Source organism: Linepithema humile, chromosome 3, assembly GCF_040581485.1.
Source record: "Linepithema humile isolate Giens D197 chromosome 3, Lhum_UNIL_v1.0, whole genome shotgun sequence".
Taxonomy (NCBI): Eukaryota; Metazoa; Arthropoda; class Insecta; order Hymenoptera; family Formicidae; genus Linepithema; species Linepithema humile.
Window position 1 is genome coordinate 9,915,009 of NC_090130.1, and position 17,518 is coordinate 9,932,526.

At 31.5% G+C, this 17,518-nt stretch overlaps 1 long non-coding RNA gene across 1 annotated transcript; it reads right to left on the reverse strand.

Moving 5' to 3' along the window:
- Nucleotides 1-11,595: 11,595 nt before the first annotated feature.
- On the reverse strand, nucleotides 11,596-14,625 carry LOC136998577 (uncharacterized). Its single transcript, XR_010889167.1, has 2 exons — nucleotides 13,904-14,625; nucleotides 11,596-13,355 (listed from the first exon to the last, which is right to left on the reverse strand). It is a non-coding gene; the product is annotated as an uncharacterized lncRNA (long non-coding RNA).
- Between the last annotated feature and the right edge of the window lie 2,893 nt (nucleotides 14,626-17,518).

Consider the following 17,518-nt stretch of genomic DNA (forward strand, 5'->3'; position numbering starts at 1 on the left):
GAAACTAGCATTCCTGATAAGGACATTCCAGACTTAAAATCATTGATCAACTTTTTTTCTAAACGATGTCAAGCACTTGAAACAATCGCTGGCAAACAGTCAATCAATCAATCCAACAACTCTTCGAAATTCTCGTACAAATCAAAGAGCACTTCGGTTGCAAATCTTTCCACATCCAACTTAGCTTGCGCACAATGTAAAGAAAATCATCCTTTATATTTTTGTGAAGCTTTTCTCAAATTGCCAATAGAGAAAAGAATTTCTTTTGTCAAAAGAGCTCACTTGTGCATTAATTGTTTAAGATCAAGTTCACATACTGCTAAAGATTGCAATTCAAGTGTTTGTCGCAAATGCAACAAAAAACATAATACATTGTTGCATTTATCAAATTCAGTAGACAAAATTAAAACGGCTAATTCTGACGAATCATCCTCTTCTACAAAAGAAGCACAATCAATTGTCACTCAATGTACATCGACTCATCGTTCTTTGGGCGTCGTACTTTCAACAGCTATTGTACACGTATTTGATTCAAACAATCAAATTCATTCTTGCCGCGTACTATTAGACAGTGGATCTCAATCAAATTTCATAACACAAGAATTTGCAGACAAATTACAGCTTAAAGAACGATCAATCAATATTTCTATTTCTGGTGTAGTTCAGGGAATCATTCAAGCCAAAACAACCCAGATAGCCAAATGCAATGAGTTTGCTGTCATGTTGCCGACAACCGTTGAAGCAACTGATTTCTAAAAACTCGGGACAAGGTGCTTCTACATTATGTGTGAAATGTTGCCCTCATGTGAACTCGTATTCAGATGTCGGCAAGTTGACGGCATCAGTTTACAACCCGCGCTCATGTATTTCTGATAGAATCTTGAGAGCATTTTGTCATCACGGTATGCCATCTGCGATGAACAACATTTTGACGGCAACATGACAGCAACATGAGAACAACTTGTCGTCACGGTGTGATATTTGTGATAAACAGCATGTTGACAGCAACATGATGGCAACGTTCGCAAAAATATGAATGCCGTATATTTGATAACAACATGACAACATCATATTACACCATGCGTGGTTACCTTATAAAATTATTTCCCTTCTTTCTTTGTTACATATTGAAAACGTGCGTGAATTTGTGCAGATTCAAAAACCGTACTCAGTACATCTGAAATAAGATTTTATTATTTCCAATATACTGAATACGGTACTTGAACTAATTCACACACGTTTTCAATATGTAACAGAGAAAGAAGGGAAATAATTTCAGGTAACCATCGCATATATAAATATGTATATAATGAAAAGAGACATTTCATATTACATTGAAACATATGCAATATATATTTTACTTATTATTCAGACCTTTCATTGCATTAAAAATAAAATTAAAATTTTTATCACAAAATGTAATTATGTATATTTATTGTTTTACAATTTTGTTATATTTCATTAAAATAATGTTATATTTCATTAAAAATAAACTTTTATTATAAACTTTCATTATAAAATGACATGTTATATAAATATATAAACTGTAACTAAAAACTAAACGACGGACAAAGTTTCGTCGTTTTCACGATCATTTTCTTCGCCTCTTCTTATTTGAAGAAGGTCATCGGCGTCCTGACGCATTTTTTCTCGACGACCTATGTTTTCAACGTTTTGTGCCGCTCGCCTGGTCGCATTGCGAATTCTTTGTTTGCCAAAGCGCACAGCTTCTCCTATTTTTCGAAAAAATTCGTTGCGCATCGGTGGCGGAAAATTTCCATTTGTGGCAACTGCATCTGCAAGAAGAAATGACATCAAATTTTATTTCATGTATCTTATACCTGCATGTATAAAGTTATATTTTAAGTTACATTTTTGAAAATTGCATTTTCAATAATTTTTTGTTTTTTAATATTGATTTGCGGACACGAAAATAATGTAAGGTACTGAAAATGTGCGAAAAATTAACGAAATTTGAAATAAACCTTTATATGTGTAAATAATGAAAATGCACAATTGGTTAGTTATGTAACGAGAAACAAAAAGGTCATAAACGATATTTTCTATAAATTGTAAGCGATTATCGCCGCTTTCCCAACATTTCGTGAGTTAACTGTTTTTTATTGAACGAATTTCAAGAGCGGACCGGATAAAAATTATTAATTTAATATTATTATTATATTATTATTATTATTTAATTTTTTCTTTTATTCGAAAATAATAGGAGTATTAAAATTTTGAACGCGTTTTTCTCAAAACGTCATTTTTTTTTAACTGGCGCAGTAAAAGGCAAAAAAATGTTCTGCCAATCGATGTAAAATTTTCATTCGCAATTGTACATATAAGTGGCTATCGGCCACAACATAATCGTATTTTTCAATAAAAATTTCAAAGGCGCTAATCGCCAAGCAACTTACCATATATTGCTTTAATTACTTTAGTACTCCACAATGGAAAATTTTCGCGCTCTCCCCACGCAGAAAAGCGGCATATGGTCTCGTCCGCTAACGCCTCTTTGAGGCAGTATTTCACGGCGTCATGAAGGGTAAAACCCCCCAGAAATTTGAGATATTCAACCTGCAATAACACAGTATACATTTGTAACGCATTTAATTTATTGCAAAGAGAATGAATTTGCTTTTACTAATATTTGCATTAATGCACTGTCTATGCAGATAAGATTTTATTGAAAATATTATAAAAGAAAAAACACATTATATGATACGTAAAACGCTAACTGTCAAATGACATTTATTTACAAATATCTGTAAGATATGAAACTAGCAGCAGATTTGTAGTAGATTTCATGCAAAGAAATATCATTTGACAGCTAGAGTTTTATCATGTAATGTTTTTTTCTTTTATAATATCTTCAATAAAATCTTATTTGCATAGACAGTACATTTATGCAAATATTAGTAAAAGCAAACTCATTCTCTTTGCATGTGTAATCTCGATATTGATATTGACAAGAGGAGCGACAGTCACATTTCGCCTTTACCACTGTGCGTTGTACCACACCTGAGCGCGCAAACTTTAGGCTACCTTATTCGCTAACTCTAAATGCTTCTAATTCAAAAACTATTATAGCCTGAGTATTTTGGTATTAAGATTTTTTTCTTAAAATAATCTCAAGAATTTACCCTTAAGCATTATTACGGTCTTTACGGGACACCCTATATATTTCCGGTTTACACATACACACACGAACACGCACACACACTCTCTCCCTCTATTTATTTATTGGTTACACTTACAACGCTCTCGTACTCTTCCTCGCTTACATCGTTGAAACAATTAACTTCTTCTACGGTTGTTAATGGAAATGATCTTGGTTTTGGAGGCATGATGTTATTTATTCGTGTTCGCAACAATCTATCCAATTTTCTGGAGATGATTCTGCAAATTATCAAACTAATCAATACTACTCACATTTTAGGGGAATAGACAGCATAAAAATAGATTTTTTTTCATTTTCCGAAAGTGTTATCCTTCCTGAGTAAATGCATTTTGATTCATGTCGAAATTCGCAATATTACGGATTTGGCAGCCGAGAACATCGAGCGGCGCACATGCAAAATATACATGTTTTAAAACTTTAAACGCGTTTTTCTCGAAATTGTATTTTCTCTTGATTTTGCAACAATTGTGAAAAAACGGAGGTTCAAATCGATTTGAAAAAAATTCAGTATGTTCAAAATGTGTCATTTTGCACGGAACCTCAACTCCAATGCATAAAAAGTTTAATTTACAAAAAAATACTTCCTTTTTATACGCAAAAGATTAAACAACTAAAAAATAACCATTTTACGGTAACTATTTTAACAATTTTGTTTAAATTTTTTTTTTTTAGATTCCGTCCGAAACCATTAGAAATCTTGAGAACAAGACAAGATTACAAAAATTTTAATATTTCAATTTTTAAATTGTGTATGACTACAAAACCAAACAAACCTTTTTTAAAAATCAGTAATTTTCAACCATGTGTGACGTTTTTTTTTAAATATCATACATATATACATGTATAAAATTTTTTCTTACTCTTTGACAGTAATAAACATTGGGTAAAAGAAAAAGTTCAGGTTTGCATTCATTTCTTTGTAATTAATTCCTAAAAATAAAACCTTTATTTTTTACCCTTTAAGCTGCTTAGTCTCCTTAATTCATTTTTTGAAATTCAGAAACAATTTTATTTAACCGATTATATGAAAATACATTAAAAAGAATGCATTGACATCTCATTTGTTTCATTTTAAAGCATTAAAACAGAGCTCGACATCTTCAATTTTTTAGATTCTATCCTACTCTGCAGTGAATGTAACAATTGAGGCAGCTTACATTGAAGAACATATGATAATTTTCAAGTTAATATTTCTGTACAACAGATGTATTTATAAAAACTTTCTTACGTACTCATAATGTGTTTTTGTCATCATGTCATTCATCTTCTCTTGTAGCTCGTATATTGTACTCCTGTATTAGATGACACATGATTAGATGACACATCAATCGCTAATGTTGAATTAATTGTTATTTTTCCGTTACTTTTCATATATATCTATTTACGTTGTATTAATTTAATATGATTAACGTTCAAAACTTTAAATGCACAAAAACTAATTTGACAAAATTCATTCAAACATTTCTTTTTATATTCTCGTCTAGTGCGATCTCATAATGGCGAATACGAACCGTATGACTTCATTTTGCTTTCCAAGTTCCTAATAAACATCTCCCCAGTTTGTTTCACTTCGTTCAGGTGGATTCTCACGTGGCACAGGTTGATTACTTCTTTCTTGGATATTCATGATTCCAGCCGAAGAGCCGCACGGTGTCGCTGTATTTTCGTTTGCAGAAATGCCGTTATACTGAGAGGACGTCACAGTGTGCGGAATTGACGGAGGTGGCTGTATATCTTGCAAACATCTAAACGTTTTCGGTGTTCCATTGTTTGGGTTTTCGTAATATTGCCCCATTCTGTAATCCACCTGATCGAAGCTGGAATATGCAACAGGGAATGCAACATTACTTGATGCATTCCCTGACGCTTCAAAAACAGATGTCGATCTGTGTGGTAGCAGCTGGGTGTACGTGTACGGGCTGTTTCGTTCTGGCTCTTCCGTTCCGTAAGTACTTTGCGGATTGAACAGCAGCGTAGTAGGTACTTGTAACATCGGCTGACTGTTGGTACATCCTATTTGCGGGCTGTGCGACTGTGCACTAGGAGTTTCTCCTAATTGTGACTGAGCTTTATTTTTCAGACTGCTTTTCACTACGGCAGTGTGATTGTGCTGTAGAGGGGTGCTCATTATTTGGCGTTGAAGATTTGTCGTTTGCTCACCAGCGGCATTCACGTTCGGAGAAACGTTCTCCAATGCTTCTCGTATATTGTCTATTTCTTTGACCATATCCATACGAATAATCTTGTTAGTGCCTGCGTGAATATTCTTACGCTTTAAACCAGTGCTCGGAATTAGTCTGAACATTTCAGCCGATTTCCGTGGTATACGCCTCCTTTCCTCTCCTTACCGCGCGCGCCGCAGCCGCTAGGGCCAGCGCCGCCGAGCGTTAGGAGCGGCACTATCTGATTAGGTTCTGTGAGTAGGTTCTTCTCCCTATTTATTAAAATTTAAAAAAATTTATTAAAATTTATTAAAAATAAATTTTTATTTTTAAATTTATTAAGCTGGAAATATTTCAATAGATTTCTACGTCACCCATGAGATACTAATACTGACACGTTTTTCAAAAAGTGGTTTCTATCTACATTATTGCATCAATTGTTCATTCTCATAAAAGGCCAAGAAAATCTAATTAAGAAAATCTCTTTTATATATTTTTTTTTTAAATTAAGAATTTATTTTTATCTTTAGTGGAATAGGTCTACGGGGGAAACCACTTTAAAAAAAAACGCTTCAGCATTAGTATCTCATGGGTGACGTGGAAATCTATTGAAATATTTCTACTTAATAAATTTAAAAATAAAAAATTTATTTTTAATAAATTTTAATACATTTTTTTAAATTTTAATAAATAGGGAAAAGAACCCACTCATAATCAGATAGTGTCGCCCTAACGCTCGGCGGCGCTGGCCCAAGCGGCTGCGGCGCGCGCGGTAAGGAGAGGAAAGGAGGCGTATACCACGGAAATCGGCTGAAATGCTCAGACTAATTCCGAGCACTGCTTTAAACGATCGTTGTCCGATAATGACGTGGTCGCATATTTTCTTGGCTTCACGGTGGTACGTGAAGGATGGCCATAACTAGAATGCAGAATTAATTAATTATAATTTAATTTGTACAATAAGTTCTCACGCATGCCATGCGTTTAGTAAAGTAATAAAAAAATTCCCCTCCAACTGGCTTTTTTGTTATCTTTTAAGGGGAAGGAAAACCTTCCTGTCTTATCGACCATCATTTCGTAACAAATTTTGCTTAATATAAAAGTTTTGCAGTTTTTCCGTGCAAAATAAGATAGGTTCTTCGTTGGCATTGCATGAAAGAGTATTAGTGAACTCTTAGAAATGAGTTTAGAAGCCTAGTAAAAAAGCTTAAAATTTGTTGCAAAATGATGGTCGGTAAGACAGGAAGGTTTTCCTTCCCCTTAAGTAACATGCAAAAATGATCTTACATACTTTATTCATCCATAAATAATATATAAAAATTTGCAGTTTTATATCTCCCACAAATCAGACAGTATTAATATATTTAAACTTAAAATCAATGTAGACACGTCTTAGGATTTTTCTTCCCAGAGGTCGCTTGACGGGACATTACATGTACTCAAATAGTACAATGTAAGTTACAGCACCGAAAAAAGTGCTCATTATCCCGATATTTACGTATGTTATATCTCAAATTCAATGTTACGCATGAATAAAGTTTCATCATACTTGAAAAACAGGAAAAAAGAATAGTAGTATTTGTGTTCCTTAAAAGATATGTATTTATATGCATTTTATTGCAGGCGCCTAAACACATGCATGCAAAACACCGCGTGCTTTCAATATTATCGTGTTGTGATATGTCCTGTGCCATGAATGGAATGTACGTCAATCTTTCCCAGTGCTACTGCGATACAAGTAGTATAAAAAAGTATATACACAATATAGGCAACGCTTAAATCCTTTTGAAAATAGCAAAATTGACTGGAAACCAATGACTTCTATATTCGATCACAAAGCATTTTCAAGCAATAATGATAGTGGATCCTATTAATACAGTAATTACCAACAACTGAGCTACACTCAGTCATTGAGATATTGCATATATACGTACGTGTGGTAAATAACCACAGGTTCGGTTCGTATGATAGAAATGAAACCCCTGTAGAAATGAAAAAAGAATGAAATTAAATGTTTGCACCGTAATGTATTAACGTGTCAAAAATTACATTGTGTATGTATGCATGGAGCGATCCATGAGGACGTTACGTGAATTGGAATAAAATAATTTTTGTCAATGTTTCTCTCAAGAACATGACACAATTTTTTCTTATCAGCGTGAACAAAAGAGTGCGATAATGTAACCCTTTTGCAGTTTATTTTTTTTGGAGATAATCCCTTATGGTAACTATTTTCCTGCAGAGAGAAATGTTTTACCCTTTTTACGAGTATTTTGGGTCTCGGATTCGAAATTAGAAGTAAAATTAAAAAAATATTTTTTTAATTTAATTTTTAAAATTTTAAACGGCGATTCTATCACCATTATTGTAACGATCAATATTAGGTTCAAAGTCGAGCATTTTAACTTAGTACGTCCCGAACAAAATTTAATAATATCTTCAATATTGAAAATCATAATTGTTACGCGAAGTTCCCTACACGTTGAATGCCCCACATACTTATCGAACAGAACTGAAGAATTGTTATATTCATAAACGATTTGGCACTTCCGTAAATGTAAGGAAACAGAAATCATATGTACGTGTATGAAATATTGCACAACGTGGATGTCCTTAAATCGTATGTAGATTGTAGAGTAACCCACTTATAGCGTACCCCTTTTGTTATAAATTGACCAATCACGAGCAACCTTTATATGTAACATGGTTTGCTGTACGGTTTTAAGACATCCATCCTGTACATAAAGTGAGAACAGAATAATTACCGATTTGACTGTCCTGTTCTGATTCCGCCGATTTGAACTCGATGCCGCCTCAACATGGCCGCTTGTCGACTCTGTGCTTTGAGTCTATTATTCATTCTAGATAATAAGCAGTTTTTACGTTGTTATTGTAAAATTACAATCTCCAATTGTATCGGCATGAATATATAATATGACATTACACTATACACATATATAATTACCTTCATAGGCACTTAGGAGCCGTTCTCCTAGGTAGTGCGGGATTCCTACCGGCTAAAAACCCCTCCACAGTCCTCACACTTCAGGGATCTTAACGAAATCTAACAAAAAGATCAACTATAATGAAATCAACCTGAAACAAACCGAAGCAAAGCAACGAATTAATCTGGACCGATGTCGGTCAATCCTAACCGAATCCGACATAAGTGCGTGCAATCGATTAGAAACAAATCGAACATAACGCAATCAATCCGAAACGAATCGAAGCGAAGTAATCAATCAATTTTAACCGATCTCGTCCGATCCTAACCAAATCGAATGTCATCAGTTCTAAGGTAACGTGACCAAACTTCCTATAGAAGTATTGAAACAACGAATTTACCATGAATGGGCTCATCTTCTTCACTGACAGTAGCATCAGAGCCATCATCGTCCTCGATTTTCCAGCAAGGCATCAAATAACATTTTCCCTTTATTTCACTAAAATCTACAACGGTACAATCATCAGATAACGCAGAACACACAAGAACTCCAAGTCTGGACGATGGAATAGCGACGTTATAGAAATCTTCCACGATTTGAAATTTGTTGATGACCAAATAATAAGTATTGTCCATTTCAACAATATTGCGAACAATGCAGACTGAAGAATTAATCAAAACGATGCATCTGTCGCCTAAGGAGTCAACATTTAAAAAGAAGCTCTTCGTATGTAGCTTCTTATACTGCACACAGCGAGAGGACCGTTGTATAGGGAATGGACCGCTATTATGCCTCCCAAAGACTTTCATCGCATCAACAGCATTTGGAGGTTTTAGTTCCTCTCTTTTCTGTCTTTCAGCTTCTCTGAAAGCATACTGCTGCAAAGGACGATGAGGCTTCCTATAATATTTTCTAAAGAACGACATATTATTTTTGTACGGAAACGCCGAGAAAGAATCGAGAGGACCTAGACGTTCAGCATCTTCTGTTAAGTGGAGCAACGCATGAACGTTATAGGAGAGAAAATTCACCTTATAAAAGGAAGGACATGTCTCGACAAACTTTTCTAATGCAAGTTTTGCAAAAATCATCTGAGTTGGCGAGATTTTGGAGTGACATAGTGCACGTATAGCCGCGTGAAAAAGCAAAAAATGCTTGTAACCTTGTTCGTTCATAATGCCTTGTAAAGCTACGGATCCTGTGTACAAAGCAAATTGACGACCCTCCGTTGCTTTATAATCCTTATAGTCGGCCAATGGTCTTGGCTTTCTTGAAAATTCTCGTGGGCAATATAATGCAATGTGTTCCAGTCTTTTTGAAATTCGGTCTTGGTTTCGACCGGATAATTTTAATTGTTTGCCGTACTTACTTGTAATCCACGAAGTTAACAATTTCTTAACGACACCAATACAAATTAAGTGCATGTACTCCACGGGAACCTGTGAAACCAATCCAATCGGTAAACGAGATAGTGGACTTGGTCCCTTGTGATGATCATCGTCAAGCAACTGTGCATATTCGTCATCGGTCCGGAGGGGATGTTTTATGCCAGTAAAGACCAATTGTCCATCGCAATGGATACCGACAACTTTGCATTTTTGACAGGGATAACAAGAAGTATGGCCGAAGTGATTTAGTATCCATGAGCGTGCAGGTGCGTCTGCGATAAAAGCTCTCAATACTATCGAGATATGTTTGTGAAAGAAGAAAACACCCCCACTGTGAATAACGAGAAGAACGAGTGGCCTTTACTTGGACACAGTTCAATTGGACACGTTGCATTTGGACACGGTTCATTTGGACACAGAAAGTTGCGCACGGTTCAATTGGACACAGTACAATTGCGCACCGTTTACTTGCGCACTGTTCATTTGGACACAGAAAGTTGCGCACCGTTCATTTGGACACCGTTCGTTTGGACACCGTTCGTTTGGACACCGTTCGTTTGGACACCGTTCGTTTGGACACCGTTTGTTTGGACACCGTTCGTTTGGACACCGTTTATTTGCGCACTGTTCGTTTGGACACAGAAAGTTGCGCACTGTTCGTTTGGACACAGAAAGTTGCGCACCGTTCGTTTGGACACAGAAAGTTGCGCACCGTTCGTTTGGACACCGTTCGTTTGGACACCGTTTATTTGCGCACTGTTCAGTTGTGCATCGCTCAATTGTGCGTTCGCTTGGACACGAAAAGATACATATACCATTCGTTTTGATATGTAATATATGGAAATAAATTAAGAATAATTTGTGAAAAATATAATTATACAATGTTTTTATTGAATTTTATACCGGTAAATAAACGTAAAGTGTGAAATTGTAAATATACATGTGACATTAAAGATTATTAAAGGTTACTTCCCAGAAAGTGAAATAAGACGCATGCGATATATGTACCATTCGTTTTGATATGTAATATATGGTGAGAAATAAAGAACAATTTGTAAAAAATGTAACTAAGTGTGTTCATTTAGTGTTATACCGGTTAATAAACGTAAAGTGCGTGAAATCAAAGAAAAATGACATTGAAAGGTTAGGTTAGGTTAGGTTAGATCTGTCAATGTAAAATGTAAGAAAAATTTATCGAGACATGAAAAAAAAATGTTTTATTATTTAGGTAGAAAAATGTTTTATTTTTAACAATTTCTGAACTTTTTAGCTTATAACTGCGTCAGGCATAAGCAGCATTCATATAAAATATTTATTTACATGTTACAAGAAATAAATGTTTTACAATATTTATACTTTTGAAAAAAAATACAGCACGAAATTACAGAGCAATTTACATTATTAAAAAAAGTAATAAAAGTATCTCGACATTTTGTACATTTGTACAATGTAAAATCTCTATATGTTAACTTGTATGTCAATCGTAATTACTTAGAGTAATTATATGAGCGAATTTTTATAACAGTACGTTTCTGAGAAAATATGAACGGTTTTCTCTGATAAGACGTAATGAAGAAATGAATGCGAAATTGTGTGTTGCCAATCAACTTGTAGCTAAATATTCGCAACGATCGGATATAATAAATAGTAATCATCCCAGCTATGACAGTCAGATATAACGGTACATTTCATCGATTACATATGAATTAATTTGTGCAAATGTGTGAGATACCAAACGTTCTCTACTTATATTCAAATGAAAACGAAGCACTGATACTAAATATATAAAATGCGGCACACTATATTTTAAATATTTATTTAAACAATAGTTTAAAGTGAAAAATAAGAATTGAAATATCTTTGGCTCAAGAAACATACATTTGCAGAAATTAAATCTGTATCTTCATATAAATGACCTATATTACTTAGAAGTATAAAACTATCACAACACTTAGTACATATTCGTAACAGTATTACAGAAAAAAGTAAAAGTATCTTTGGCATCTTATAGCTTTGCACAAATTGGAATCTCTAATTACGTTATATGCGAAAGATACATTTTTCTTAGAATATAAAATGCTGCCATTTCTATAATGATACGTCTTTTGAAAGATATAACTCATAGTCATTCTTACTCATAGTTATAAACAGGAAAAAAATTAAAAAATTTGACGTCATCCATCAATTTGTAGCTAAATGTTCAATGCGATTGGATAAAATAAATTGTACGTACCATTATAGCAAAGACATTCCGGTACATTTAATTGATATCAACTTCTCAACTCTACTTATATTTAGGTAATAATCTCTGGTATTATATATAAAATACATACAATAAGTCAGGTACTTTGCCTTATTTGGTTAAGGCTGTATAATAGTATAAAATAAAATCACAGTTTCATACTATATGTAACAAAAAAAGAATAAAAACATTCATATATCTTTGACGCAAGAAACATACATTTACAGAAATTGAATGTCTGTATCTGATTATAAATTATACCTATATTTTGACTTAAAATAAATCTGAAAAAAGCTGAAATTTCTATAATCTATATACATCTTTCAAAATATACAAACTATTATTCTGAGGGTGATCCTACAACGCAAATTGTCGCCTGATTGTCAGTCAATACAAAGTATTTTTCAGTTAAAGCCATTATTAAGTTGTCATTCTTCGCGATAAAAACCGAAATTTTCAATGCACTGTAGAACCACTCTGTAGACAAATAGAAAAAAGTGTAACGTGTTTAGCACTTATTATCGGAGAAAAGAATCGAACTTTTATCTATCTTATTAAAGTAAGTTATTAACTCCGCTTGCAACAATGTATAATCAATCTATAGATGTGTATATATGTATATATATATATATATATATATATATATATATATATATATATATATATCTTTCCAAAGTAAAATTACACAAACATCTATCTTTATCACAGAATCTTTTTGTCATCAATATTGATTCATTCGAGTAATATTGATATCAGTGTTTTTGAAACTTAAATTCTCGAAACTCATCAAGTAATATTAATATCAGCAATTTTGAAATTTAAATTTTTTACGTGGATAGATATAAATGTTTTATGTAGATAGATATGAATGTTTTATGGTTTTCTAATTCTTACGTAATTATCATATGTTACGTTACATATCGGACATCGATCGGCTTCTAAACGTTCGATGCATAAAAAGCAACAAGCCAAATGACCGCAAGGTATAAAAGCATGTGTACGCTCGTTTACAAGACACACAGTACATATGTTTTTCGTACATTCTTCTTCTGATGCAGTTTAATATCATCCTTCAGTTTCGAATCCAAAGAATAAATATGATTTACTTAATTTAAATATAAATATTCATCTTCCAGTACTTTCTATATATTTTATTTTTATTAGAAAAAGAAAATGTTAATATTAAGTATATGAATATTTGTCGAAGTTAACAAATCTTATTTTATTTTAATTCTGCATCAGTAGAATGCTGTGAAATAATTACCTTGTTGCAATTAAATTAAATTCTTATTTTGCGACGTTTTTTTGATGATTCTTTTGATGATATTTTTATTTCTTCCTTTGATACTTTATCTATCCTTTGTAAAATCACCTTTAACTCTGGTAATTTTAAGATATCTTGTTTTTGTGTGTTTTCGTGTTCTCTATTAAAGTTTTCTGTTAACAAATATGATACTATAGTAATATATTTATTATAATAATATGATAGCGATATATATTTTTTAAAAACATAAAATCCCGCATAGAAAAATTTGGTTATATATGTCCAAATTTTTCTATGTAGGATCTGAAATTTGTGTTACTGTAATTGCAAAATTTATTTTTAATATAAACAAATATATACATCTTAGATGTACAAAAAAGATTGTATTATAATTTGTGTTTGTAAGGGAATATAAATAATGATATGTTTAATATGAATATATATACAATAACTTATTATATATCCGTTATCAATTTTGATGTATAAAAACATTAATTTTATAAGATCAATAACAGTCAAATACTAAATCCAAAAAAAAACCAAAATTGTTATCTAGTAGAATTGTTATAAATTTATATAATATATGTTATGTTATTCAGTTGTAAAAGTAATAAAAATAAATTTAATGGAGTATATTATTTCATTTTATTCAAACCACTGTATTTCACTTTTTTTAAAAGTATGATGCTTGCAAATGTAATATTAAAATTTACATGTTTACCTTTATCAGTGTTTAACACATTATTTTGTCTTTTTTTGTGATATTTTGTACGTGAATGATTCATTTCCTCATAATTTAATGTTTGTAATGGTGTTTTCCTTTTTGTATTAATTTTTGTGTCATCTTCTATATTATGCAGTGTATTTGATTTTGTTTCTAAATACACATGATCATATTCTTCATCAAATGTTGAATTAGGAATGTTATCTTTTGTAAAAATATAATTTTTATATTAAATTTAAATATATATCCATACAATCAAGATATTTAACATTTTTATTTCATATATATTAAATATTTTAAGAATATAATATCTTTACAAGATAAAGTTTTTTTTGTATATATTTATTTAGATGAATTTAAATCAGAGGGTAGTATTTTTCCACTTTGCGAAAGCTTCAAATATCAAATTTTATTAATTACTAATAATAGACATACCATTAGAAAGTAATTTATCCTTTATCATATTTTCATATTTGTCGTTGAAAAAACGTAAGAAATTGTTGAGATAAAATCTAAAAAGAATAAAAAAATACTTTTACTATGTATTGCATATATACTACTATGTATTACATATGTAGAAATAAAAAAGAAACATATAAAAATATTAAATTTACAATATAAATGCAGGATGCCGAAAATGGAAATTAATATCTTCATTTCATGTTCAGTCGCAAATTTAGTCGTTTTTAATGAAAATTATTTAACACAAAATTGAAAATATTGATATTCATTTTTAATTAATCTTTACGAAAAAAATCAATCTAAAAGTAATCTTATAAATAGAATCACACATTTATCTGTTCTTTTAGATACATCAATTTTTCTTGTAATTATCTGATGTAAAAAAATGTAAGATTACGTAAATTGTTATTTTTTAAATAGCTGTTTTTTTCAAAGCTTTTATTTAAAAAATGATAGGAATCAATAGATATAAATAGTACACAATAGGTTTTCAAAAATATACTGCTTATATACAAAAAAGTAATTGAAAAAACGACAATAAATTAAATTTTTTTAATAAATAAAGCTATTCTGTGTGCTTTTATAAGTCGACTTTCTTCTCATTTAAAAAATTTATATTATATCGATTCTCAAAAGTCTCGAATCTCGATGCGGATTATTTCTCGCTGTCAAGTCAATTTCATATCTAACAGCTCTTGATTATCGCGTCAATTTATGAATTGTTAAAATTAAAGTCTGTTTTAGTCTTTGCATAATACATTATATAATGTATAATCAATTCGCTATTAATGTGTTATGCAAAGATTAAAAATTGCGAAAGAAAACGTCGATGAAAGATTATGTGTTATAGAATTTTATATAAACTAACCTGCCTGTTGCAAAATAGTTTTGCATTTTTAATATTTTATTATCTCGGTTTCTGTTTTTAATAGTTGTATAATGCCCAGTAGTTTCGGTTGTTTTTAAACGTTTCAGTTTTATTTCTTCGTCAGTTATTAATATTCGCAGATTATCTGTAAGCATATTATTTTGTCAAAGTTTGTTTACTTTATATATAAAATGGAAAAAAAATATTAATGAGAACATTACCTAAGAAACTCCAGACGTTTTCATGAGATTTACTGAATTTTCTTCCTGCTATGTTATGGAAAGTTTCTGTTATATTATTTGTCCTTACAGGACAATCATAAACGCTGACTTTTGATGCTAGTGGTAACCAAGTTTTGCGTACATATGTTAAAAAATCATTAACAGCAGGATATTCATGAGAAATTTGATCGACTTCAAATTGTATAAAGGAAAGTGCTTCCTCAAAACAATCAGAAGGAACCAATGCCATACTCATAGTCATTGATAAAATGTTTCTTGGTGCATCCATTAAGCCTAATCGCCGCCAATGACGCAAAAGTGCCTGTAAGTGAATATTTATGTATTATAATAACTGGTTTATGTAAATAATATAGAATAAACATAAAAAATAAATTATGTAAAATTATAATGCACACTTGATTATAGTGAAACCAACACCCATGTGCTGCTGCTGCTGGAAATTGTTCATTTATCACTTTCATGGCTGCTGTCTCATAGTCGCTCATTATAAATTTTACATTATGTTGAAGCATTGGCACTAACTCTAGAATTTTGTTCCAAATAGCTCTGTACATATTACTAGAACGACTTTCACACAGGATAAAGATCATAGCAATACCCTGCAAAATAAACAAATTACAGTATTCCTATTATAATTAAACAATGAATAAGAGTATGGGATAAAGCATCAATTGATATTGTTCAAATCATGATTTTATTGTTTTTTAAAGAAAAAACATATTTAAAAGGCTCATAGATTTATTATAAAGAATAAGAGGAATCATATACTTTTATATAATTTATAACTTCATAATATACATATAAAATAAATATTAAATTATATTTTTTTAAAACTACTTTTTTTAAAATAAATTATTAACAACAAGCTACAGAGCCCAAGCTGGATTTTCGTGCTTAATTTATTAATATATTATAACAAAAGTTTAGGTCAATCTAGACGTTTCGACCATCTGGTTGTGGTCATCTTCAGTAGTTAGTTATTATAAAATTCGGAACATATTAATAAACAATCGTTACTTATAAAACTAATTCGGATATTACAATCTTCTTATATTCGTTACATTACTCCAATCTTCTTATATTCGTTACATTACTCCAATGGGTTCTCCTCTCTCTCCAATAATAGCAGAATTTGTGTTACAAGATTTGGAAAATTCAGCAATCGAACGTCTACCTTACAAATTACCGTTTTATTTTAGGTATGTTGACGACATACTATTTACGGCTCCAGAAAATCATTTAGACGAAGTTTTGGAGACATTCAACTCAATGCATAGCAGATTACAATTCACATTGGAAAAAGGAATAAATAATCATATCAATTTCCTAAACGTTAAACTAATATCGGAAAACAATTTTATTAAATTTGATTTGTTCCACAAACCTACTTTTTCGGGCAGATATTTAAGTTTTTATTCGCATCATCCCATGGCACACAAAAAAGGTGTTATCTTTGGCTTATTTGACAGAGTTGTAAAGTTAACACACCCACAATATTGGCACAAGAACATCGAGGAAATGATTTCCCTACTTTTAATTAACGGCTATCCATTGGAATTAATTTTTAATAGTATTAACGAAAGACTTAAAAAATTTAGCAATAATTGTAGTAATAAAAACAAAAATAGCAATGATAAAACGGGTTATTTTACGATACCATATATAAAAGAAACTTTTGATAAATTCACACGGAACATGAAAAAATACAATCATCATTTAGCCTTTTCGTGTAACAATAAACTTAATAGGTTTATAAAAACAGGGAAAGACATTATTGAATCCATGAGCCAATGTGATGTAGTATATAAGGTAACGTGTCATGATTGCGAGGCTAGTTATGTGGGACAAACAAAGAGAAAATTGAAAACTAGAATTAAAGAACACAAGTCGGATATAAATAAAAGAACGGGATCCCCTTCTGTCATTTCTTGTCATAGATTAGAAAAAAACCATGAAATGGATTGGGAGAATGTAGAAATATTAGACAAGGAAATGTCTTATAGCAAAAGGCTTATTTCCGAGATGTTGCACATAAAACGG